We start from the raw sequence: 26,438 nt of genomic DNA on the forward strand, positions 1-26,438 counted from the left end.
ACTCAGTGAAAAGGCAGATTTATATTCAATTTTTTGAGGTACCTTCATACTGCTTTCCACAGTGGCTGTACCAGTCTGCATTCCCAGCAATAGTGCAAAAGGGTTCCCTTTTCTCCACATCCTGGACAGCTCTTGTTGATTTATTGATGATAGCCATTATGACAGTTGTGAGATGATATCTCATTGTGGTTTTAATTTGCATTTCTCTGATGATTAGTAATGTTGAGCATCTTTTCATACATATAGGTTGGCCTTCTATATGTTCTCTTTGGAGAAGTCTCTATTCGGGTCCTTTGCCCAGTTTCTAATTAGATTGTTTGTTTTCATAGTGTTGAGTTGTATAAGTTCTTTATATATTTTATAAATTAACCCCTTTTTAGATGTATAATTGGCAAATATGTTCTCCCATAGAATGGGTTCCCTTTTGATTTTATTGATGGTTTTTTTAGCTGTGCAGAAGCTTTTCAATATGATATAATCCCATTTGTTTATTGTTTGCTTTGTTTCCCTGTCCTGGGGATCTGATAAAATATTGCCATGAGCAATGTCTGAGATTTTGCTGCCTGTGTTTTCATCTAGAATTTTTATGGTATCTCAGTTTATAGAAAACTTACATTTAAGTTTTTAATCCATTTTGAATTTATTCTTGTGTGTGGTATAAAAAGGTTATCTAGGTCCCCAAAGATGGCGGCAACATAGGTGGGAGCGGAATCCACTTCCCCTCAGCGCCAGGGAAATACCTAGCTGATCTGAGGAGCAGAGCGAACAGCCAACAGTACTCCAGCATATACGAAGATTAGAGACCAAAGATAGAGGACATTGAAAGATCTGACGGTAAGAAGAGTGCTCAAGGACAATAAGGTCCCCGGGAACCGGGACCGCGCGGTACAAGGGCTGCAGAGGCGCCAGCCCTAGCGCAGGGGCTGCTGCAGGAGTCCTGGGAGAGGGCCAGGCTGCGCTGTGAGCAGCCAGGTGCTTGATTGGACCAGGGGGGCTTGAAAAGGAGGAATTTCTCAAAAAGAAAAAGAAAATAGAGACACTCAGGGGCTAGTTAGAGAACTCTCGGTGGTGGCCGAGGCCCCTGGCGCCCCTCCCCCCTCCGCCCCTGGACTGCGAACGCGGAACGCGGGATAAGCACCACCAGCGCTCACCTGAGGTCCGGTTGCGCGCGGTCGCGCGCGCACAGATTAGCGAACGGGGCCCATACGTGAAACCCGGGAGGGGCGCCCACACCTGAAACCTCCGAGATCTTTTGGAGCAGAGACTAGCTGCTCCACCCACAGACCCAAAACCTCGGAACCGAGTACCGCGTGATTCGGTCCCAGGGTGGCCCCGCCCACCCGAGAGTCTCAAGCCCCGGGCGGCTGGATCGGGCCCCCAAGCGTAGAGCCTCTGGCTCGGCGGCGGGCTGCGCGCTCACCAAGCGTAGGGCAGGCTGGATGCGCACTTCCCAAGCACAAAGGGGCTGGCGAGAGTCGTAACACCAAGGCAGCTGAACCAGCAGCTTGCAGCGCGCCAGCCTCCCTAGCCTGGGCGGCTCGATTGGTCGGCCGGCTGCGCGCTCAGAGCCCACGTAACGTCACAAACCCGAAGCGGCTCGATTCCCCTGCTGCGCGCGCACGCGTCCGGAGCCAAAGCGGCTGGAGCGGCCACTCGAGAGTCCCAAGAACAAAGCTGCTGGATTGGCTGATCAACGGCCTGATTGCCTGCCAGGGACCACACCTACAAAACAGTGAAGAGTGTGACCCAGGAAGGAAGAAAAGTGAAACCAATCCTTCCAACCACCCCCTCCCGTTGCACAGACAGGACAACAGCAGAAATAACCTGAACGGTTTAAAGCCAACAGAAGATTTTTTTTTTCCCCCTTTTTTTTTTTTTTTCCTTTTCCTTTCCCCCTGAACTCCTTCTTCCTCTCTCTCTCTTTTTTTTATTTCATTCCTTCTTCCTCCCATCCTTTACCATTTTTATGTCTTCTTCCTGCCTTCTTTTATCTATTTCTATGTTTTAATTTTTGTTAAAATTCCTTCTTATCTTGCCTCCAATCTTTCTTTAATCCTTCTTCCCTCCTTCCTTCCTTTCCTCCTTTCCTATTTCCTTTTTCCCTCCTTCCCATCTTTGGTTTTTTGGTTTTTTTGTTTGTTTGTTTGTTTGTTTGTTTTTTCCTTTTCTTTCTCCCCCCCTTTCTATTTTTCCCACAGGTGCGACAACAAAACCTGGAGTGCTGAAAAGACTAGAGTTAGACCGGGTTAAACACATAAACGTCAGCTCAAGACCAGTGAGCACAGGAGAGTAAGGAGACAGCACCACCGAATCCCATTGGCATTCTACCATAGAAGTTCATATCATAAACCCAGGGATTCAGAACAAAGCAATTTAAGAAGCAGAGGCCAACAAGAAGAGCCTCACAAACAATGGGAAGACAAAGAAACAATTCCCAAATGAAAGGAAAGGAGGAAGTCTCAGAAAGAATACTAACCGAAAAAGAGGCAAGTCAACTATCAGATACTGAGTTCAAAGCAATGGTCATCAGGAAGCTCACTGAGCTCTCTGAGCTCAAAGAGAACTACCAGAAACTACAAGGAAACTACAATGAACTCACTGCAAACTATATCAACATGAAAAAGGAAATAGAAAATATCAACAAGAGCCAAGAGGAAATGAAGAATACAATTTCTGAATTGAAGAACAGAGTAGAAGGAATTAAAAGCAGACTTGATGAAGCAGAGGATCGGATCAGCGAGCTAGAGGATAAAGTAGAAAAAAACACCCAGAAGGAGCAAGAAAAGGAAAAGAGGCTCAGAAAGAATGAAGAGGCAATAAGGGAAATGCAGGACAACATGAAACGTAACAATATCCGTATAATAGGAATACCAGAAGGAGAAGAAGAAGAGCAAGGGATAGAAAACCTGTTTGAAAAAGTAATGATGGAAAATTTCCCTAATCTGAGGAGAGAAAAAGTCACACAAATCCAGGAATCACAGAGAGTCCCAAACAAGAGGAACCCAAAGAGACCCACTGCAAGACACATCATAATTAAAATGGCAAATTTCCAAGACAAAGAGAGGATCTTAAAGGCAGCAAGGGAGAAAAAGGAAGTAACATACAAGGGAGCCCCAATAAGGTTAGCAACTGACTTCTCAATGGAAACGCTCCAAGCCAGAAGAGAATGGCAAAAAATATTCCAAGTAATGAGAACCAGAGGCCTCCAACCAAGACTACTTTACCCAGCAAGGCTCTCAATCAAGATAGAAGACCAAATAAAGAGCTTCCCAGACAAAAGAAGTCTAAAAGAATACAGCTCCACCAAACCAGCTCTGCAAGAGATGCTAAAGGGACTGCTTTAAGGAAAGGAAGGAAAAGAGAAAGACAGAGGAACACAGGTAGGAAATAATGGCAATGAATAACTACCTATCGATAATAACCTTAAATGTAAATGGATTAAATGCTCCAATCAAAAGACATAGAACAGCTGAATGGATAAGAAAACATGACCCACACATATGCTGCCTACAAGAAACCCATCTCAGGACAAAAGACTTACACAGACTGAAAGTGAAGGGCTGGAAACAAATTTTCCAAGCAAACGGACAGGAAAAAAAAGCAGGGGTAGCAATACTCATATCAGACAAAATAGACTTCCAAAGAAGGGCCATAAAGAGAGACCCAGAAGGTCACTTCATAATACTCAAAGGAAGAATCCACCAAGAAGACATAAACATTGTAAATATATATGCACCCAACATAGGAGCACCCAAATACATAAAGAAAATATTGGAGGATTTCAAGAAAGATATTGACAGCAACACAATTATAGTAGGGGATTTTAACACCCCACTATCAAAAATGGACAGGTCTTCCAAACAAAAGATTAACAAAGATATTGTGTCACTTAACAATACCCTAGAGGAAATGGACTTAACTGATATATACAGAGCTTTTCATCCCAAAGAAGCAAAATACACATTCTTTTCAAGTGTCCATGGAACTTTTTCAAAGATAGACCACATGATAGGACACAAAGCAACCCTCAACAAATTCAAGAAAATTGAAATCATATCAAGCATCTTCTCTGACCACAAGGGTCTGAAACTAGAAACCAACCCCAAGGGTAAAAACCCAAAACACTCAAAATCATGGAGACTGAATAGCATGCTATTAAACAATGAATGGGTCAAGAATGAGATTAGGGAAGAAATCAAAAACTTCCTGGAAACAAATGAAAACGAACTCACAACAACCCAAAACCTATGGGACACAGCAAAGGCAGTCCTGAGAGGGAAGTTCATAGCAATACAGGCCTACCTTAAGAAGTTAGAAACAGTTCACACAAACAACCTAACCCTATGCCTACAAGAACTGGAGGAACAACAACAAAGACAGCCCAGAGCAAGCAGAAGGAAGGAAATAACCAAGATCAGAGCAGAACTAAATGACATAGAGACTAAAAGCACAATTGTAAGGATCAATGAATCCAGAAGCTGGTTCTTTGAAAAGATAAACAAAATCGACAAGCCTTTAAGTAGGCTTATCAAGAAGAAACGAGAGAGGATCCAAATAAACAGAATTAGAAATGAAAGTGGAGAGATTACAACTGATACCACAGAAATACAAAGGATCGTAAGAAATTACTATGAAGACCTATATGCTAAGAAATTTGAAAACCTAGATGAAATGGACACATTTCTAGAAAAATATAATCTTCCAAAACTGACTGAAGAAGAAGCAGAAAACCTGAACAGACCAATATCAGCAAAGGAAATTGAAGCAGTCATCAAGAAACTCCCATCACACAAAAGCCCTGGACCAGATGCTTTCACAGGAGATTTCTACAAAGCATTTAAGGAAGAACTAACCCCTATCCTTCACAGACTATTCGAAAAAATCCAAACTGATGGAAGACTCCCAAACTCTTTTTATGAAGCCAACATCATCCTAATCCCAAAACCAGATAAAGACACAACGAAGAAAGAAAACTTCAGGCCAATATCGCTGATGAACATAGACGCTAAAATTCTCAACAAAATATTAGCAAACCGCATCCAGCAATATATTAAAAAGATCATCCACCATGACCAAGTGGGATTCATCCCAGGGATGCAAGGATGGTACAATATTCGGAAATCAATAAACATAATACATCACATCAACAACAGCAAAGATAAAAATCACATGATCATATCAATAGATGCGGAAAAAGCATTCGATAAGATACAGCACCCATTTCTGATAAAAACACTCAGCAAAGTGGGAATAAAGGGAGCAGTCCTCAACATAATTAAGGCCATATATGAGAGACCTACAGCCAACATCACATTCAATGGACAAAAACTTAGAGCTTTCCCACTAAGATCAGGAACAAGACAAGGATGCCCTCTCTCACCACTCCTATTCAACATAGTACTGGAAGTCATAGCCACAGCAATCAGACAAGAAAAAGCAATAAAAGGCATCCAAATTGGAAAGGAGGAAATGAAACTGTCACTGTTTGCAGACGACATGATAGTGTACATGGAAAACCCTATAGACTCCACTCAAAAACTACTCGACCTAATAAATGAATTTGGCAAAATAGCTGGATACAGAGTCAATACCCAGAAATCAAAGGCATTCCTGTACACCAACAACGAAACTGCAGAAACACAAATCAGGAAAAAAATCCCATTCGATATAGCAACAAGAAAAATAAAGTACCTAGGAATAAACCTAACCAAGGAGGTAAAAGACCTGTACTCAGAAAACTACACAACACTGAAGAAAGAAATTAAGGAAGATACAAACAAATGGAAGCATGTACCATGTTCATGGATTGGAAGAATTAACATCATCAAAATGGCCATACTACCCAAAGCAATTTATAGATTCAATGCAATCCCTATTAGAGTACCCATGACATATTTCACAGATATAGAACAAACATTGCAGAAATTCATATGGAACCATAAACGACCTCGAATAGCAGCAGCAATTTTGAGAAAGAAGGACAAAGCAGGAGGTATCACAATACCTGATATCAAACTGTATTACAAGGCCACGGTAATCAAAACAGCCTGGTACTGGCATAAAAACAGGCTCATAGACCAATGGAACAGAATAGAGAGCCCAGAAATAAACTCAAATCTATACGATCAATTAATATTTGACAAAGGAGGCAGGAGTATAAAATGGAGCAAAAACAGTCTCTTCAACAGATGGTGTTGGGAGATCTGGACAGCTACGTGCAAAAAAATGAAACTCGATCACCAACTTACGCCATACACGAAAATAAACTCAAGATGGATAAAAGACTTAAATATAAGCCGTAACACCATAAAAGTCCTTGAGGAAAACATTGGCAGGAAAATCTCAGACATTCCACGCAGCAACATCCTCACAGACACATCCCCTAAAGCAAGGGACATAAAGGAAAGAATAAACAAATGGGACCTCATCAAAATAAAAAGCTTCTGCATGGTTAAAGAAAACAGCACCAAATTACAAAGAGAACCAACAATATGGGAAAGCATATTTGCCAATGATACCTCAGACAAGGGCCTGATCTCCAAAATATATAAAGAACTCACACGACTCCACTCCAGGAAGACAAACAACCCAATTAAAAAATGGGCAAAGGACTTGAACAGACACTTCTCCAAGGAAGACATACAGAAGGCCCAGAGACATATGAAAAGATGCTCAGCATCACTAGCCATCAGAGAGATGCAAATTAAAACCACAATGAGGTATCATCTCACACCAGTCAGAATGGCCAACATAAACAAATCCACAAACAAATGTTGGAGAGGATGCGGAGAAAAGGGAACCCTAGTGCACTGTTGGTGGGAATGCAGACTGGTGAGGCCACTGTGGAAAACAATATGGAATTTCCTCAGAAAACTAAAAATGGAACTGCCCTTTGACCCAGTAATTCCGCTGCTGGGATTATACCCTAAGAACACTGAAACACCAATCCAAAAGAATCTGTGCACCCCAATGTTCATAGCAGCACAATTTACAATAGCCAAATACTGGAAGCAACCGAAGTGCCCATCAGCAAACGAGTGGATCCAAAAACCATGGTATATTTACACAATGGAATTCTACGCAGCAGAGAGAAAGAAGGAGCTTATACCCTTTGCAACAGCATGGATGAAACTGGAGAGCATTATGCTAAGTGAAATAAGCCAGGAAGTGAGGGACAAATACCATATGATCTCACCTTTAACTGGAACATAAGCAATAGAAGGAAAAAGCAAACAAAATATAACCAGAGACATTGAAGTTAAGAACAATGTAACAATAGCAAGGGCGGGGGTGGGGGGTGGGGGCGGGGACAGTGGGTAGAGGGGATTACAGGAACTACTATAAAGGACACATGAACAAATCCAAGGGGGAGGGTGGAGAGGGGGGAGGGAAGTGGGTTCACCTGGGGTGGGGTGAAGGGATGGGGGAAAAGGCATACAACTGTAATTAAATAACAATAAATAAATTAAAAAAAAAAAAAAGGTTATCTAGTTTCATATTTCTGCACATTTCTGTCCAGTTTTCCCAACACCATTGATTGGAGAGACTGTCTTTACTCCATTGTATGCTCTTACCTCCTTTGTCAAATATTAATTGATTACAAAGATGTGGATTTATTTCTGGGCTCTCTATTGTGTTCCATTGATCTTAGGTTCTGTTTTTATGCCAGTACCATGCTGTTTTGATTACTATGGCCTTATAGTTTGATATTAGGTAGCATGATTCCTCCAACTTTGTTCTTCTTTCTCAAGATTGCTGTTGCTATGCAGTGCCTTTTGTGGTTCCATATTAATTTTTGAAATATTTGTTCTAGACCTGTGAAATACATCATTGGAATATTGATAGGAATTACATTGAATTGCTAGATTGCTTTGGGTAGTATGGATATTTTAATGATGTTAATTCTTCCTATCCATGAACACACTATGTGCTTCCACTTATTGGTATCTTCTTCAATTTCTTTCTTCAGTGTCCTAAAATTTTCCAAGTACAGGTCTTTTACATCCTTAATTAGATTTATTCCTAGGTATTTTATTCTTTTTGTAACAATTGTGAATGGGATTGTTTTCTTAATTTCCCTTTCTCTTAGTTCATTATTGGCATATAAAATGCAACTGATTTCTGGGTATTAATTTTGTATCCTGCTACTTTGCTGAATTCATTTATCAGTCCTAGTAGTTTCTTGGTGGAATCTTTGGGATTCTGTATGTACATATTATGTCATCTGCAAATAAATACAGTTTTACTTCTTCCTTTCCAATTTGGATGCCTTTTATTTTTTCTTCTTGTCTAATTGCTGTGGCTAGGGCTTTCAGTACTATGTTGCACAGGAGAGGTGAAAGTGGGCATCCCTGTCTTGTTCCCAGTCTTAAGGGGAACACTTGCAGTTTTTGCCTGTTAAGTATGATGCTGGCAGTGGGTTTGTCATACATGGCACTTATTTATTTATTTATTTATCATATTTATTGTTATTTTATTACAGTTGTCTCAATTTGCCCCCTTTGTTCTCCTCCACCCATCCTGCCCCGTGCTCCCACAGTCAAATCCTGCACTGTTGTCCATGTCTGTGGGTCATTCATATGTGTTCTTTGTCTAGTCCTTTCCCCTCCTTTCCCTTTTTATCCCCCTCTCCCCTCCCCTCTGGTCACTTTCAGTCTCACATATATTTCCTTGCCTGTGGTTCTATTTTGTTCATTAGTTTATGTTGTTCATTATGCTGTTCAGTTCGTTATATTGTTCTTGTTATAAGTGAGATTATATGGTATTTGTCTTCCATTGCCTGGCTTATTTCACTTACTATAATAGTCTCTAGTTCTATCCATATTGTAGCAAAAGGTAAGAATTCATTGTTATTTTACTGCTGCATAGTATTCCATTGTGTAAATGTACCACCAGTTTTTTTTTTAAGATTTTATTTATTTATTTTTAGAGAGAGGGGAAGGGAGAAAGAAAGAAAGGGAAAGAAACATCAATGTGTGGTTGCCTCTCATACACCCCAAACTGGGGACCTGGCCTGCAACCCAGGCATATGCCCTGACTGGGAATCGAACTGGCTAGCCTTTGGTTTGCAGGCTGGTGCTCAATCCACTGAGCCATACCAGCTAAGTGTACCACAGTTTTCTTATCCACTCATCTACTGATGGGCACTTAGGCTGTTTCCAGCACTTGACTATTGTAAACAGCACTGCTATGAAGTGCTATCCACAGTGATCAGATAAGAAAAAAAAATAAAAAGCATCCAAATTGGAAAGGAGGGAGTAAAACTGTCATCACTTGCAGACAACATGATAGTGGATATAGAAAACCCTATAATCTCTACCAAAAAACTACTCAACCTAATAAGTGAGTTTGGCAGAATAGTGGGATATGAAGTCAATATTCAGATATTAATGACATTTTTGTACACTAACAATGAAATATCAGAAAGAGAAACTAGGAAAAAAAACATTTACTATAGCAACAAGAAAAATAAAGTACATAGGAATAAATTTAACCAAGTAGGTAAAAGATCTGTACTTGGAAAACTATAGATCACTGAAGAAAGAAATTAAGGAAGACACAAATAAATGGAAGCTTATACAGTATTCCTGGATTGGAAGAATTAGTATCATTAAAATGTCTGTACTGCCCAAAGCAATCTATTGAATCTATAGATTCAATGCAATTCCTATTAAAATACCAATGGCATATTTCACAGATCAGGAACAAATATTTCAAAAATTTGTATTTTTGAGAGAACCAAGAAAGATTCTGAATGACCTCAGCAATCTTACAGCCTTTATTACTGTTTAGGTATGTTCCCTCTGTTCCCATTTACTGGGGGTTTTTATCATAAATGAGGGCTGGATTTTATCAAATGCTTTTTCTGCATCTATTAATATGATCATGTTTTTATTTTTCATTTTGTTTATGTGGTGACACACTTATTGATTTGTGAATGTTGTACCAATGTTGCATTCAAGGAATAAATTCCCCTTGATCATGGTGTATGATCTTTTTGATGCATTGCTATATTCGGTTTGCTAATATATCATTAAGGATTTTAGCATATGTTCATCAGGGCTATTAACCAATGTTTTTTTTTTTGTAGTGTCTTATTCTGGTTTTTAGAATTAGGATAGTGCTGGCCTCATAAAAAGAGCTTGGAAGCCTTTCATCTCCTTGAGTCTTTTGAAACAGCTTGAAAAGGAGAGGTGTAAGTTCTTCAAGGAATATTTGGTAAAATTCACCGGTAAAGCCATCTGGTCCAGGGCTTTTGTTAGTTGGAAGTTTTTTGATTACTGCTTCAATTTCATTAGGTGCAATCTGTCTATTCAGATTCTCTGATTCTTCCTGATTTAGTTTTGGAAGATTGTATGATTCAGAATTTATTCATTTCATGTAGGTTGTCCAGTTCTTGGTAGATAGTTGTTCCAATATTTTCTTACAATTTTTTTTGTATTTCTTTGGTGTCAGTTGTTATTTCTCCTCTTTTATTTCTGATTTTATTTATTTTGGTCCTCTCTCTCTTTTTTTCTTTAAGAGTTTGGTTAAAGGTTTGTCAACCTTGTTTATCTTTTCAAAGAACCAGCTCCTGAATTCATCAATCTTTTGTATTATTTTAAGACTACGTTTTGTTTAGTTCTGCTCAGATCTTTATTATTTCCTTCCTTGTACTCTCAGCTTTGTTTTTGTTCTTTTTCAAGATCCTTTAAATGTAAAGTTAGATTATTTATTTGAGCTTTTTTTTTGAGACAAGCCTGTAAAGCTATGAATTTCCCTCTTTGGATTGCTTTCCCCGTGTCCCACAGATTTTGGATTGTGTTCTCATTATCACTTGTTTCAAGGTATATTTTGATTTATTCCTTGATTTCATTGTTGACCCATTCATTGTTTAATAACATGTTATTTAGCTTCCATGTCTTTGTGTGTTTTTCAGTATTGTTATTGTGATTGATTTTTAGTTTCACAGCATTGTGGCCAGAGAAGATGCTTAATATGATTTTAACCTTAACTTTACTGAGACTGGTTTTGTCTCCTAACATGTAGTCCATCCTAGAAAATGATCCATGTGTATTTGAAAAGTATGTGTATTTTGCTTCTTTGGGGTAAAAATGCTCTGAAGATATTAATTACATTCATTTGACCTAGTGTGTCATTTAAGTCCACTGTCTCCTTGTTGATTTTCTCTCCAGAGATCTATCCGTTGAAGTCAATGGGGTGTAAAATCCCAGACTATGACTGTATTTCTGTTGCTCTCTCCCTTTATGTCCATCAAGATTTGCTTTACATATTTATATGCTCTTATGTTGGTTGCAAAAATGTTTACTAGGATTATATGCTCTTGCCCCTTATCATTATGTAGTGTCTTTTGTTTCTTATTATAGCCATGCTTTCAAAGTCTATTTTGTTGGATATAAATGTTACTACTCCAGCTTTTTTCCCCCTTTCAATTTGCATGGAATATCTTTTTCCATCCCTGTTCTTTTAGTTGTGTGTACCTTTCAATCTGTGGTAGACCTCTTGGAGGCTGCATATATATAGGTATTTTTTCTTATCCATTCAGCTACCCTATGTCTTTTGGTTGGAGCATTTAAGCCTTTTATGTTTAAGGTGGTTATTGATAGTTACATATTTAGTGACACATCTTATTGTTAGACTATTTTCCTCTGTTAGTTTTCTTCCTCTCTTCTCCCTAAAGCAAGGCCTTTAATATTTGTGGCAGTACTGGTTTGGTATTTAAAAAAACTCCTTTAGTTTATACTTGTCTGGGAAGCTCCTTACTCCTCCTTCAATTTTAAAAGATAGCCTTCCTGGGTAAAGTAGCCTTGGTTGTAGGTCCTTGCTTTTCATTACCTTGAATATTTCACACCACTCCCCCAATCCCTCTGGCCTGAACTGTTTCTATTGAGAAATCAGATGACAGTCTAATTGATGATACCTTGTATGTAACTACCTGCTTTTCTCTTTTGGCTTTTAGAATTCTCTATTTGTTTTAAGGCTTGACATTTTAACTATGATGTTCTTCAGTACAGGCCTCTTTGAGTCCAAATTGTTTAGGATTCTCTGAGGTTCCTGGACTTGTGTGTCTTTTTCCTTCACCAGATTAGGGAAGTTTTCAGTTATTATTCCTTCAAATAGGTTCTCAATCCCTTGACTCACTCTCTTCTCCTTCTGGTATACTCATGATGTGGATGTGGTTATACTTCATGTTGTCCCAAAAGTTTCTTAAGCTCTTCTCATTTTTAAAAAATTCTTTTTTCTTTTTGTTGCTCTGCTTGGATGTGTTTTTCTAGCTTGTCTCCTCAGCAATGATTTGATCCTCTGCTTCATCTAACCTACTGTTTATTTCTTCCAAGGTATTATTTATTTCTGATATTGCATTATTTATTTCTGACTGGTACTTTTTTTTTATGGTTTCTATGTCTTTTTCCATGCTGTTGAGTATCCTTTATCCTAATCATTACTCTAAACTTTCTATCTGATAAATTGCTTGTCTCCATCTCAGTTTGTCCTTCTGATAGTTCATTATTGGTGTGTAGAAATGCCATTGAGTTCTAAGTATTGATTTTGTATCCTGCTACTTTGCCAAATTCATTTATTAGGTCTAGTATTTTCTTGTTGGAGCCTGTAGGGTTTTCTATGTACAATATCATGTTGTCTGTGAATACTGACAGTTTTACTTCCTTCTTTCCAATTTGGATGCTGTTTATTTCTTCTTATTGTCTGATCACTGTGGCTAGGACTTCCAATACTATGTTGAATAAGAGTGGTGAAAGTGGACATCCCTGTCTTGCTCCTGATCTTAGAGGAAATGCTTTTAGTTTTTGCCCATTGAGTATGACATTGGCCATAGGTTTTTCACTTATGGCCTTTATTATGTTGAGGCATGATCTCTCTATTCTCACTTTACTAAGAGTTTTTATCATAAATGGGTGCTGGATATTTTTTCAAATGCTTTTTTTGCATGTAATGATATGATTATGTGATTTTTATCTCTCATTTTGTTTATGTGATGTATCATATTTATTGGTATTTGAATATTGTACTGACCTGGCATCTCAGGGACAAATCCTGCCTGATCATGTTGTATGATCTTTTTAATGTATTGCTGGATCTGGTTTGCTAGTATTTTGTTAAGGATTTTAGTGTTAATTTTCATCAGGTTGTATGTATCTGGCAGTTGGGTGTATTGATCTATAGATTTCTTTCTTGGTCTTTATCTGGTTTTGGAATTGGGATAATTCTGGCCTTATGCAAAGAGCTTGGAAGCCTTCTCTTTTCTTGAATTTTTTAGAATAGTATGAGAAGGATAAGTGTTAGTTGTTCTTTAAAGTTTGGTAAAATTCAACTGTGAATTCATCTGGTCCAGGGCTTTTGTTTGTTGGGAGTTTTTTCATTATTGATTTTATTTCATTAGTTTTTATTGGTCACATTTCCTGCTTCTTCCTGATTCAGTTTTGGGAGATTGTATGATTCTAGAAATTTATTCATTTCACCCACGTTGTCCAATTTCTTGGCATATAGTTGTTCATAGTAATTTCTTACAATCCTTTGCATTTTGGTGGTATCTGTTGTTATTTCTCCTATTTCATTTCTGATTTTATTTATTTGGGTCCTCTTTCTCTTCTTTTCTTTTCTTTTTTGCTTATATTTTCAAATAAACAGTTCCTGAGTTTATTGATCTTTTGAATTGTTTTTTTAGTCTCTATTTCATTTATTTCCCCTCTGATTTTGATTATTTCCTTCCTCCTACTCCCTTTGGGTTTGTTTATTGTTGCTCTTCTAGTTATTTTAAATGTAGGATTAGATTGTTTATTTGATATCCTTCTAACTTCTTGTGGTATGCCTGTAAGGCCATGAACTTCCCTCTCAGGACTGCTTTCACTGTGTTCCATAGGTTTTGGGTTGTTGTGTGTTTATTTCATTTGTTTCCAGGTACTTTTTGATTTCTTCCTTGATATCACTGATGACTCATTCATTATTTAATAACATGCTATTTAACCTCCATGTATTTGAATGATTTTGATTTTTTTACTGAGTTTGATTTCTAATTTCATGCTGTTGTAATCCAAGAAAATACTTTATATGATTTCAATTTTCTTGAATTTGTTAAGACTTGTTTTTTGTCCTACCATTGGCCTATCTTTGGTAATGATATATGTGCACTTGAGAAGAATCTGTCTTCTGATACTTTGGGATGAAATATTCTGTACATATCATTTAATTCTCTTCCATATAATATGAAATGTAAGGTTGCTGTTTCCTTGCTGATTTTTGGTCTAAGAGATCTATCCAATGGTAACAGTTGGGTGTTAAAATCCACTATAATGACTGTACTGCTGTCAATCTTTTTTTTTTGAAGTCCGCCAAGATTTTCTTTATATATTTAAGTGATCCTGTATAGGGCAATTATATATTTATAAGAGTTATCTCCTCTTGTTGGAATGACCCCTTTAGTGTCATGTACTAAACCTTGTTTGTCTTTTTTTATGGCATTTGTTTTGAAGTCTATTTTGTCAGATAAATATTGCTACCTCTGCTCTTATTTCATCTCCATTTACATGGAATATTTTTTTCCTTCCCTTCACTTTCAGCCTGCATAGTCTTCTGTTCTGAGGTGGGTATCTTGTAGACAGCATACATACACACACACATATACATATATACATATACGTTACATTTTCTTATCCATTCAGTACCCTATTTCTTTTGATTCAAGCATTTAATCCATTTACATTCAAGGTTGTTATTGATAGATACTTGTTCATTGTCATTTTATTCTTTTATACTTATGTTGCTCTCTCTATTACTTCTTATTCTTAAAGTAGTCCATTTAACATTTCTTGCAGTGCTGATTTGGTGTTAATGAACTACTTTAACCTTTTCTTTTTGGTCTGGGAAGCCCTTTATTTCATCTATAATTTTAAATGATAGCCTTGCTGGATAGAGTAATCTTCGTTGAAGATCCTTGCTTTTCATTGTTTTAAATACTTCATGCCGATCTCTTCTGGCCAGAAGTGCTTCTATGAGAAATAAGCTGACAGTCTCATTGAAATTCCCTTGTAGGTAATTTTTTTCTCTCTGGTTCATTTAAGATTCTCTGTTTGTCTTTAAATTTTGTCATTTTAATTATCATGTGTCTTGGTGTGGGTCTCTGGGTTCCTCTTGATTGGGACTCTGTGCTTCCTGAACTTTTGTTACTTTTTCCTTGACTAGACCAGGGAAGTTTTCTGTCATTATTTCTTCAAAAGGTTTTCTATCCCTTGCTCACTTTTTTTTCATTCTGATATCCCTATGATAAGGATATTGCTACATTTCTTGTCCCAAAGTTCCTTTAAACCATCCTCATTCTTTTTTAACATATATTTAATTGATTATGCTATTACGGTTGTCTCATTTTTTTCTCCTCTTTATTCCCTTCTGCCCTGTACCGCCCTCCCACCAGTATTCCCACATCTTAGTTCATGTCCATGGGTCATACATATAAATTCTTTGGCTTCTCCATTCCCTATACTATTTCTAATCTCCCCCATCTATTTTCTACCTACCATTTATACTACTTATTCCCTGTACCTTTTCCCCCATTCTTCTCCCTCCCCTTCCCCACTGATAACCCTCCATGTGATGTCTATTTCTGTGAATCTATTCCTGTTGTAGTTGTTAGCTTAGTTTTTGTTTTTGTTGCTTTTCTTTCATTTTTTAGGTTCTTTTGTTGATAGTTGTGAGTTTGTTGTCATTTTACTGTTCGTATTTTTGATCTTCTTCTTTTTCTTAGATAAGTCCCTTTAACATTTCATATAATAAGGGCTTAGTGATGATGAACTCCTTTAACTTGACCTTATCTTAGAAGTACTTTATCTACCCTTTCATTCTAACTGATAGCTTTGCTGGATAGAGTAATCTTGGATGTAGGTCCTTGCCTTTCATAATTTTGAACACTTCTTTCCAGCCCCTTCTTGCCTGTAAGGTTTCTGTTGAGAAATCAACTGATAGTCTTATGGGCACTCCCTTGAAGGTAACTGTCTCCTTTTCTCTTGCTGCTTTTAAGATTCTCTCCTTATCTTTAATCTTGGGTGATGTAATTATGATGTGCCTTGATGTGTGCTTCCTTGGGTCCAACTTCTTTGGGACTCTCTGTCCTTCCTGGACTTCCTGGAAGTCTATTTCCTTCACCAGATTGGGGAAGTTTTCCTTCATTATTTGTTCAAATAAGTTTTCAATTTCTTGCTCTTCCCCTTCTGCTTCTGGCATCCCTATGATCCCGATGTTGGAAGATTTAAAGTTGTCTCAGAGGTTCCTAAGCATCTCCTCATTTTTAAGAATTCTTGTTTCTTCATTCTTTTCTGGTTGACTGTTTATTTTTTCCTTCTGCTCCAAACCGTTGATTTGAGTCTGGTTTTCTTCCCTTCACTGTTGGTTCCCTGTAGAATTTCCTTTATTTCAGTTTTTATAACCTTCACTTCTCCCTCTATTTTGTGACCATACTCAATCATTTCTGTGAGCATCCTGATTACCAGTGTTTTGAATTGTGCATCTGATAGGGTGGCTATCTCTTCATTGCTTAGTTGTATCTTTTTTTTTTCTGTAGCTTTGATCTGTTCTTTCATCTGGACCATATTTTTTCATCTCAACACACCTCATACATCGTAAGGGGCAGAGCCTTAGGTATTTGACAGGGCGGGTGAAACCATGATGAGGCATTGTCACTCTGTATGTGGGGGTGGGGTCTGAGAGGGAACAATGCTGCTTGCTCAGCTCTCGGCTGGCTTTCAGTCACTCCCACCACCACCCACAAGCAAATTGGACCCTTCTGGTGCTGATTCCCTGGTGGGTGATTTTGTGTATGTTCTTGGAGCCCATGGAGTGTTCTTTCTAATAAACACTCCTGTGAGGCTGAGAGTTTCCCCTGCCACCTCAACCCTCACAGGTTTTTTTGGTCAGAGGTTTTGAGGTTTTATTGGAACTGCCCTGGAACCCTGGGTTGTTCGATCTGACTTGCTCTCCAGTTGTTCCTCCCAGTTTATCTGCACTCAAATATTGGACTGCCTCCTCCGCCAGCCACCGCCTTGCTGCTAATCTCTCCACCTAGCTGCCTATTTTTGCCTCTCCTACTGGTATGGATGAGTGTTTCTTCTTTAGCTCCTTGATTGTCAGACTTCCACACAGTTCAATTTTCTGTAATTTCTGGTTATTTTCTGTTTTTAAATTTGTTGTTGTCCTTCTTTTGGCTGTTCAAGGAGGCACAGTGTGTCTATCTACGTCTCCATCTTGGCTGGAAGACTGAATATTATGGTTTTAAAAATATTTGCTAATTTAATAGGAAAAGACTCATTGATATGCATTTCTTTGTGTTTGTTTTTTTTTTTTTGCAAGGCCAAGAATTTTGAAATGTTTACTAGCATTTGTGTGACTTTGTTCCCCTGTTTTTGGTGGTTTTTACAGAGTCAGTATTTTTTAAGTGATTGATTTTTTTCCCCAGAAGTTTAAGATTATTAATCCTAGTTGTCAAAGTGGATCCTGCATTGGACAAAATCAGGATAGGAAAATCCCTATTAATATAAAACATAAATTAAAAACTTGATCTTTTATTTGTTTTATAAGAGAAATCCTCAGCCTAGAATGAAAGAGTTGGTCCAGAGATTGAAAGAATCACTTTCAAATTACACAGTAAATGGCCAGTAGACCCCAAACTTATATGCTTCCAGAAGTAAGATTTTAAAGTAATTTACTCAATTAAGTAATTAGAAAGATTTTTTTCTCATGCCACACTTAGTGAAAAGGCTTGAAGTTTATTGAGGGTCTGTTACTGTTCTTTACCTATTATCTGTTAATAGTTCAAAGAAAAACTTATAGTAAAATCCTGGTCTCTGGAATGCTCTACAAATATGCAAGACATTTTTTTCATAACTCTTCCATATCTCATTCTCGTATTTTTTTCACATATCACATCCTGTCCAACATCAAGTATTATGTAACTCTACCTATAGATTTCTGTGGTGATTTGCCCCCACCCAGGACACCCTCCACAGTTAGTCCTTCTTGAACTCCAGAATCACTTTCTGGGTTGGTGGGGGGGGGGGGTTATAAATTAACATAGTTGTGGGATGGGCCAGGGCCAGGTAACTTAAATATGAGGTAGTAGGTTGTATTGTTATATAGGAAAAAGCAACAAATTAATAAATTCATGCAGTGCAGTTCTGCCTTAAAATTTTTTGGTTTAGCAGTCACTAAGGACTTGGGCAGAATTTACACTCAGATTTGTGGTCTCACCATTTCTGTGGTTCATCCTTTCCAGATTTCTCTCCCCCAAATTTCTAGCTGTTCTGTCAGCCCTGAATTTCTTTCCCTGTTACTTTAAGCCAGTAAAACTATAGTTTTGGAACTGTGGGGATTAGGTAGTACCTTCAGGCAAAAAAAAAAGTTAATTAATGATCTTTGATTCCAGTTTCAGTCCCGTAAACATTAGATATGATAGGGAGAGATCCTAGGAGTTGAAATCTACATTTGCTTAATCCTACCTATCCATGACACCTGGTGAGTTCCCTACACTCAGAGATATGGCTGTTTGGGAAGATTATAAAGTAGGAAAGTAGTTGTATTAGTCTATATGTTGGTGTAAATAAAGGAAATGAGTTTATCCTTATAAATCTTCCAATATAGCAGAGACAGCTTAGCAAAATAATATTTTGAAAGATCAAAGATGTGAACTAGAAGGATCTTGAACTTGAGAGATCTGAATCTAAATATTCAGACAAGTTATCCCTGACAGTATATAAGACTCATCTGTCAAGTCAGATACCCCAAGTAGAGAGAAGGTGAAGGGGTGTTCCACAGGTAAATAGGAAATCTAGGATCCTAGGGTTAATAGAGGGTCAGATAGCTCTGATCATCACTGCTCTACATTGGGGCCACATTCAATGGGGTGGATAAACTTGGAATAACCCCAAGGATGGATAAAGCCAAAGATGGATCATCTTGGCAGATACTGTCTGCTCCAATGTGGCATGAAGACCAAGCATGTTACTTTCTCATTCAAAGACCCCAGGATTTTCTAGACCTTCTGCCATTTGCAAGAAAAAGCTCCTTTCTTTAGCTCAGAACCAGGCAGCAAGATGCAAACTTACCTACCCCTTCCTTCTTTTTTTCTTTCAGTACATAGAGTGGCATGAAGAGGGAGAAGCAACAAAACATTGAGAGAGCCATAAGACATGAGCTTGTGTCTCTTTGATTTCCAGTGTTACACTGACTAGCCTCTGGGTAAGAGCAAATTGCTCATGAGAAATTTAGAAAACACATTAGCAGACTGAAATTCCATTCAGACACTCTAACCAGATGTACTTTGTGTGCAATAGCTCAGAAGCCTTGCACACAGTCACAGAGGTTGAGAGGTAGGGATTTACTGAGCTATTTATGTTTGCTGGGCTCTTCAGATGAGTCATTCTTGGCTGAATCACAACCTGACCAGCACAAAGCATCTGTCAGTTCCCTCAGCATCTTGACCAAACAGTATTTAAAATGCTTTTGCTGGCTTTGGCTGGGTAGCTCAGTTGTCCCAATATACCAAGTTTGTGGGTTTTATACCCTGTCAGGGTATGTTCAAGAATCAACCAATGAATGTATAAATAAGTGGAACAACAAATCGATGTTTCTCTCTTTCTCTCTCTATACCCCTTCCCCTCTATCTCTAAAATCAATGATGACAATGATGATGACGATGATGATAATAATAATAATAAAAATATGCCTCTGCTGAGGATGCTTTAGAGGAAGCTAAGCTCACACTGGCTGCAGTAATCTGCATCTTGAAATCTCAGGAGTGTCTTCATCTCTGGAGTTGAACATTAGCCCGTGAAAGGAAAAGGACCTGGATACCCTGGTGCCTATTCTATTCCTAAGCAATAGTTGTTTGGTTTGTTACCTGTGACCAACTGGACCTCTTCTCCTACTGTGGTTTTCTTTTCTAGGAGGCTAGGTCTGAATCTCAACTATAACTCTGACATCTTTCAATGATTGTTCTTAAAAACTGCTATACTTAAATTATTCAGGCTGTTATAACTTCAAGTGGTTGTTTGTAAACTTAGAAAAACCTGGAAGAAGCAGATATTTACCTTTCAAAACATGAAGTAACACATTTTTTATTGCTTTATTTCAAACTTCTGGATAAACACATATTAGAGCTATATTTTTGCAATGATATTACTGAGAAAATGCTCTAATACTGCTTATTGTTTTAGTGAATTTATGTGCACATTGCTTTATTGACATTAATGTATTATGTCTTATTTTTGTTTTATAAATATGCACATGCTTCAGTTCTGGAGACATTCTAGAATAATTAACCAACAAAAAATTTTTAATATATTTATTGATTATGCTATTACAGTTGTCCCATTCCCCCCCCTCACTTCACTCCATCCTGCCCACCCCCTCCCTCCCACATTCCCCCCCTATAGTTCACGTCCATGGGTCATACTTATAAGTTCTTTGGCTTCTACATTTCCTGCACTATTCTTACCCTCCCCCTGTCTATTTTCCACCTATCATTTATGCTACTTATTCTCTGTACCTTTCCCCCCCTCCCCCCTCCCACTCCCCTATTGACAACCCTCCATGTGATCTCCATCTCTATGGTTCTGTTCCTGTTCTAGTTGTTTGCCTAGTTTGCTCTTGTTTTTGTTTTAGGTGTGGTTGTTAATAACTGAGTTTGCTGTCATTTTTACTGTTCATATTTTTTATCTTCTTTTTCTTAGATAAATCCCTTTAACATTTCATATAATAAGGGCTTGGTGATGATGAACTCCTTTAACTTGACCTTATCTGAGAAGCACTTTCTCTGCCCTTCCATTCTAAATGATAGCTTTGCTGGATACAGTAATCTTGGATGTAGGTCCTTGCCTTTCATGACTTGGAATACATCTTGCCAGCCCCTTCTTGCCTGTAAGGTCCCTTTGGAGAAATCAGCTGACAGTCTTATGGGCACTCCTTTGTAGGTAACTGTCTCCTTTTCTCTTGCTGCTTCTAAGATTGTCTTCTTCTGTTTAATCTTGGGTAATGTCATTATGATGTGCCTTGGTGTGTTCCTCCTTGGGTCCAGCTTCTTTGGGACTCTCTGAGCTTCCTGGACTTCCTGGAAGTCTATTTCCTTTGCCACACTGGGGAAGTTCTCCTTCATTATTTGTTCAAATAAGTTTTCAATTTTTTGTTCTTCCTCTTCTCCTTCTGGCACCCCTATAATTAGGATGTTGGAACGTTTCCAGATGTCCTGGAGGTTCCTAAGCCTCTCCTCATTTTTCCAAATTCTTGTTTCTTCCTTCTTTTCTGGTTGGATGTTTCTTTCTTCCTTCTGGTCCACACCATTGACTTGAGTCCCAGTTTCCTTCGCATCACTATTGGTTCCCTGTACATTTTCCTTTGTTTCTCTTAGCATAAGCTTCATTTTTTCATCTGGTTTTTGAACAAATTCAACCAATTCTGTGAGCGTCTTGATAACCAGTGTTTTGAACTGTGCATCTGATAGGTTGGCTATCTGTTCCTCGCTTAGTTGTATTTTTTCTGGAGCTTTGAAGTGTTCTGTCATTTGGGCCATTTTTTTTCTTTTTGTCTTGGCATGTCTGTTACTTAAAGGGGCGGAGCCTTAGGTGTGCACCTGGGTGGGGTAACGCTGGTTGCTGTGCTGTGATGCTGTATGTGGGGGAGGGGCCCAGAGGGAGCAATGGAACCCGCTCCACTCTCCACCAGATTTCAGCCACTCCCTTGGCTACCCACAATCAAACTGGGCCCCTCTGGTGTTGGTTCCCGAGTGGGTGGGCTTATGCACACTCTAGGCCCCTGTGGGTCTCTCTAACGACCTCACCTGTGAGGCTGGGAGTCTGTCCTGCTGCCGCCCCAACCCCCACAGGTGCTTTCAATCAGAGGTTTGAGGCTTTATTTCCCCGAGCTGGAGCCCTGGGTTACGTGGTCTGCTTTGCTCCCTGCCGTTCATCCCGGTTTATCTGTGCACGAGTGTGGGGCCACGGGGTGCTACCGGCCGCTCTACCTGCCCCATTCTCCGCCACTCTGAGTCCGGCCCTCTTGGTTTATCTGTGCAAATGTGGGGCCACAGGGTCTGCTAGTGGTCAGACTGCCTGCCCTGCTTGTCCCACACTCTGCCAGTCTCAGCAACGCGAGTCCTCTCCACTGACTGCCTGTCTCCGCCCCTCCTACCGGTCTGGATGAATGTTTTATTTTTTATTTCCTTGGTGTTGGACTTCCTTGCCGTTCAATTTTCTGTCAGTTCTGGTTGTGCGAGGAGGCGCAGTATGTCTACCTACACCGCCATCTTGGTTCTCCTCCCAACAAAATATTTTAAACTTCCATTTAACCTGTTGGTTCACACCATAAACATTAAATGAACTATTTGCCTGAATTTCCCATCTTGTAACTGGTGGCTTTTGCATATTTACAAAGCTTCAGCTTCCTAATTTATCAGCTTATAACCTTCACTCAACAACACTGAGTGGGTATTAGGCTGGGCCCTGTTATAGTTCCAAGGACTTTGCTTTGCATAAACATAAATTTTTTGATATCAGGGACTTGAGGCTAATTAATGATAGATAAGTATACACACAAATAAGAAAAAATGTCAAATAATGTTAAGTGCTTCAGGGAAAATGAAGTGATGTGCTAGAGAGTTTCTGGTAGGCTCATTAAAGAATTCAGTACGTGAAGACCTGTGGGAGCAGAATTCCAGACTAGCAAACAGATGCAGCCATGTCCTGAGGCAGGGGCCAAATAAAGTAGCTGAACAATGCAAGTGGATGAACCAGTCATCCACTGGCGGTCTAGTAGCTGCATTCATTCATTCATTCATTCAGCCAAAGAGAGCAACAAAGAGGCCCCAGCTCCTGTCTTGGAGTCTGATTTATCTATGAATATTTAGGAGTCATTCTTTTCAAACTCAGCTTTTACCCATAAAATGCCTGGGGTCATACCCACTTCTCCATCTGTGGTTCTTCTAGTTTCTCAGTGGAAATCTCTATAATTAGGGCTTATTTCACTCAGTTACTCTGCATCTTTCTCCTTGCTTTCCAAGAAGTTTCCTGTTTACACACTTCAACGTCTGGTACCAACTGGTTGTCAGATTCATTCCCTGGACCTTCAGCCAAGCTCTACATTTAGCTTTCTTACTCTTTTATCATAAATCTATTATTGCCACTTCCATTTACTTTGATGTGGGTTATGGTAAAATACTGGAGATAGAACAGATTAAAAATACTGACCTTCAGAACTGGAGGAGGAGTTTGCATTTTCCTTAGTGAGACGTGGCTTCTGTGGTGGAGGCTTTGGTGATCTGCACCAAGAATGTTGGACAAGGAAGAGATCTGGAAGCTGTTGAGACTCTTAGATCTTCCATCCTAATTCCTCTCCAAGGGCTTCAAGTTGTGCAATAGTTTTTAGTTGCTCACTGCCTAAACCTACATTTCTGAAAAGTTTGCAAATAAAGCAGCAAGCCTTTTCTAATAATTCTTGGGGAACTTCAAGGTATACTCTTTTGCCAGGACAGAATCTGAGATTATTTTACTTTGTCTTGACTGCTTCTTCTCTAGAAAACTTGACGAAAAGAAGGTACACTTATTTTTCAGGGTCCCCTGGCATGCAAGCAAGCCCTTTTCTTTCAAATACCTCTGGAATCCATTCACTTCATCCCATCACCTGAGTTTACCATCTTCTCTCACCTGGACCACTGCATTTGACTCAAAACTCATCTCTCTTCACTTAATTCATTCTCCACTCAGCAGCCAGAGTGTCCTGTTCAAAATGCAAGTCTGATTTTGCCCTGCCCATGTTTAAAACCTGTCAATGGTGCTGCTTTGCTCTATGATAAAGATAAAACAGAAAAGCTCCTACATGCCATGGCTCTCCTGGACCTGTTTCCTTGCTGTGCGTCCAGGGCAATTTATGCAGCATCTTTGGGCCACAGTTCCTTCATCCATAAAATACAGAGAATAATGTTCATCAGTAAAGGATATAATGTCTGCAAAAGCTCAGCAAGTACAATGGGAAGTACAAGGGAAACAAAGAGGAACATTGAAGATGGAGATGAACGTGATAACTGAGCGGCTTCAGCCTTGTTCTTTGGCATTTATTCAGAACTAAGTAGCCATTCCTCCTGGTGCTGAGGACCCAGCTAACATGAAAATCTCTGCCCACACTTTCATTCTTTTTCTTAATTTTAATTTTTATTGTTGCCATGATTACAGATGTTCCCTATTTTCCCTGTCTTTGCCCAACTCCACCCAGGGCTGCACTCCCCCACCGTGGCCTTCACTACACTGTTGTCTATGCCTATGAGTTATACACATATGCTCTTTGGCTAATCTCTTCACCTTCTTTTATCCAGACCCTCCCCTCTGACACCGATCAGTTTATTCCATGTATCTATGCCTCTGCTTCTATTTTGTTCACCAGTTTATTTTGCTCATTAAATTGTACACATAAGTGAGATCTATGGCATTTGTCTTTTCCTGACTGGCTTATTTTACTCAGCATAATATTCTCCAGGTTGATCCGTGCTGTTGCAAAGGGTAAAAGTTCCTTCATTTTCAGAGCTGGGTAGTATTCCATTGTGTAAATGTACCACAGTTTTTCTATCCACTCCTCTACTGATGGGCACTTGGGCTCTTTCCAGATCTTGGCTATTGTAAATCACACTGCCATGATCATAGGGGTGCATTTATTCTTTCTGATTAGTGTTTCAGGATTCTTAGGATATATTCCCAGAAGTGGGATTGCTGGGTCAAAAGGCAGTTCCATTTTTAGTTTTTTTTTGAGGAACTCCATATTGTTTTCCACAGTGGCTGCACCAGTCTCTATTACCACCAACAGTGCACTAGGATTCCCTTTTCTCTACATCCTTGCCAGCCTTTGTTGATTTATTGATGGTAGCCATTCTGGCAAGTATGAGGTAATATCTCATTGTGATCTTAATTTGCATCTCTCTTATGATAGTGATGTAGAGCATTTTTTCATATGTCTATTGACTACCTGTATGTCCTTTTTGGAGAAGTGTCCATTCAGGTCCTTTGCCCATTTCTTTAATTGGATTGTTTGTCTTCCTGGTGTTGAGTTGTATAACTTCTTTTTATATTTTGGAAATTAACCCCTTATTAGATATTGTTGGTGAATATATTCTTCCATATAGTGGGTTCCCTTTTCATTTTGTTGATGGTTTCTTAGGCTGTGCAGAAGCTTTTTAATTTGATGTAGTCCCATTTGCTTATTTTTTCCTTTGTTTCCCTTGCCCTAAGAGACATATTGGTAAAAATATTGCCATGAGGGATGTCTGAAATTTTATTGCCTATGTTTTCTTCTAGGATTTTTATGATTTTTTGACTTACATTTAAGTCTTTTATCCATTTTGAGTTTATTCTTGTGTATGGTATAATTTTCTGGTGTACTTTCATTTTTACACATGTACATGTCCAATTTTCCCAACACCATTTATTGAAGCTGCTGTCTTTACTTCATTATATGCTCTTGCCTCCTTTGTCAACTTTTAATTGTCCACAAAGGCTTGGGTTGATTTCTGGGCTCTCTGTTCTGTTCCCTTGATCTATATGCCTGTTCTTTTGCTAGTACCAGGCTGTTTTGATTATAATGGCTTTGTAGTATAGTTTGATATCTGGCATTGTGATACCTACAACTTTGTTATTTCTCAAGATTGCTGAGGCTATTTGGGGTCTCTTTTGGTTCCATATAAATTTTTGGAATATTTGTTCTAGATCTGTTAAATATGCCATTAATATTTTAATAGAAATTGCATTGAATCTATAGATTGCTTAGGGTAGTACAGACATTTTAATGATGATAATTTTTCCAATCCATGAACATGGTATGTGCTTTCACTTGTTTGTATCTTCCTCCATTTCTTCTTCAATGTGCTACAATTTTCCAAGTAAAGGTCTTTTATGTCGTTGGTTAAATTTATTCCTAAGTATATGATTTTTTATTTATTAACTTTTTGCAATAGTAAATGAGATTGTTTCCTTAGTTTCTGATAGCTCATTATTGCTGTATTAAAATACCAACAATTTCTGGATATTAATTTTGTATTCTTTTTCTTTGCCAAATTCATTTATTAGATCTAGTAGTATTTTGTAGAGTCTTTAGGGTTTTCTATGTATGCTACCATGTCATTTGCAAAAAAAATGACAGTTTTACTTACTCCTTTTCAACTTGGTTGCCTTTTATTTCTTTTTCTTGTCTGATTGCTGTGTCTAGGACTTCTAGTACTATGTTTAATAAGAGTGATGTAAGCAGACTTCTGTCTTATTCCTGATCTTAAGGGAAACAATTTTAGATTTTTTAAATTGTTGTTCAATTACACTTGTCCCAATTTCCCCCCATTGCTCTCCCCTGCCCCATGCACCCCTCTGCTCCCTCAGTCAATACCTACCCTGTTGTCCATGTCCATGGGT

This window comes from Desmodus rotundus, chromosome 6, assembly GCF_022682495.2.
Source record: "Desmodus rotundus isolate HL8 chromosome 6, HLdesRot8A.1, whole genome shotgun sequence".
NCBI classification, from domain to species: Eukaryota; Metazoa; Chordata; class Mammalia; order Chiroptera; family Phyllostomidae; genus Desmodus; species Desmodus rotundus.